This window comes from Propithecus coquereli, unplaced genomic scaffold (genome assembly GCF_000956105.1).
Source record: "Propithecus coquereli isolate 6110/MARCELLA unplaced genomic scaffold, Pcoq_1.0 Scaffold35, whole genome shotgun sequence".
Classification (NCBI taxonomy): domain Eukaryota; kingdom Metazoa; phylum Chordata; class Mammalia; order Primates; family Indriidae; genus Propithecus; species Propithecus coquereli.
In genome coordinates this window covers 10813827-10815683 of record NW_012149174.1, presented here as the reverse complement: position 1 = coordinate 10815683, position 1857 = coordinate 10813827, and positions in this window count along the sequence as shown.

Below are 1857 nucleotides of genomic sequence, written 5' to 3'. Positions count from 1 at the left end.
AAAATTCACAACCCCCAAAATTGTTAAAAGATCCTAAAATCTTACAAGAACAAAACAATAAGTCAAATATAAAGCAGAATGTTTGTCCCAGCAGGAACATCAGATACAGCAAGATGATGGGGCAGTGCTTTCAAAGATATGTTTGTACCCCCATAATACCCTGAAATTAAAAAAAGAAAGCTATGTCAACAACAAGCTACAAAAATCTAAAAAACAAAAAAAAACTAAGAAAATAGTATTTTTAATCCAGAATCCTGCAATCAAAATATAAAGTAAATATTAGGTTAGAATAAGGGTATTTTTAGACATGAAAGGACTTGGGAGACTTATTTTTCAGATATGCTTAGTTAGAACATTCCTAAAGGTGTAATGCAGCAAAAATGAGAGGAAAAATGAAGAAGAGGGAGATATGGGAGCCACAGGAGAATGGGAACAGGAAAGAGATGACTCAGGGTGATGGCCATGTGGAAGGTCTAAGGAGATGGCAGTCCAGATTGGAACAGAAGAATGTGGGGCCCTTAAACAGAGGAAAGAAGGAAAGCTTGACAGAAAAATTGACTGAATGGAGAATTAGAAAAATGGAGCTTGTGAATAAAGTATTTAATAAATGGGGCACACAAGGGGTGCAGGAATGGTAATTAGAAATCCTAAATAAGTATTTTTTAAGTACAAAGAAGAATCAGTGAGCTCTACATCGCTGTGAGCATTATTATAAAATCACATTAATGAAGACACTGTTTAAGAATTTGACTGAAATAGTCAACCAATATACAAAGCATAAAAGACTTAATTATGATTATCAAGATAAGGTAATGTTATCAGCCTTCACAATACATAGATAAGCTTATAAACAACAGAAATTAAGTAGAAAGGAATAAGGAAACCTCAATAGAAAGTTCTGGAAAATATAATTAAAAATAAAAATCTTCCAACTCAGAAATCTCTCCACAAAGGTAGTAGAGAAAGAAACCACTTTTATTATTGAATAAACATTAAACCAGAATGTGATATGCATCATAAGCCTCTGCTGGGAAGTTTCTTACCCTTTTATATAGCCAAGCAGATATACCCCATTACATACATGTTTTCAAAATAAACAATAACTAGTCCTCTAGTAAGAGGACTTAAGAACACCACTTGCCACACACAGTTCATTCTATTTCATGTCTTTATGGCAGGAGGTGGTTTTGCAACTTGGAGCAAGAGGCCCACTGAAGTTAGGCTCCTGGGCAATAGGGGCACTGTCTTTCTTGATAGTGACATTTCAAAAGAGACATTCTTAGGTCATAAGCCGAAAAAAGGCCTATCTAGTCTTCAAAAGGAATTATATGTATTTGAAATAGAGGAGAAATACTTACAAGCTTTCCAAAGTAAATGCTCTTAGTGAAAGGAGGGGCAGAAAATTTCTTTCCTTATTTTCAACAGGGAAAATTCAGCCTTTTATCTTAATATGTATTTGTGCCTATAAAATATAATCGAATTAATGGCCTCTTCCTGCAAAGTGGGCTGTCAGAGATACTGTCTTGGGATGGTGACACGTGAAATAAGGGTGCTCAGATAGTCTTTTTAGACTATCTGAGGGTGCTCAGAAAGATTCACTGAAAATCTAAAATAGTGATAAAAATATATTGGGAATTAGAGAGGGGAAAAGTGGGAATATCATATAAACAAGCTAAACTCTATGTAGCTAATGGCCAAATTAATTAAGAAGAGAACCAGAATCCTAGTATGTAGTGATATTTGTGGAACTGTAATATGAAAACAGCTAAGAGATTTAGATATGGTTGGCACCACAAAGCAAGACTTGGGTGAAGACCACTGCTTATACACATTTTTTATTATTACTCCAAATGATGT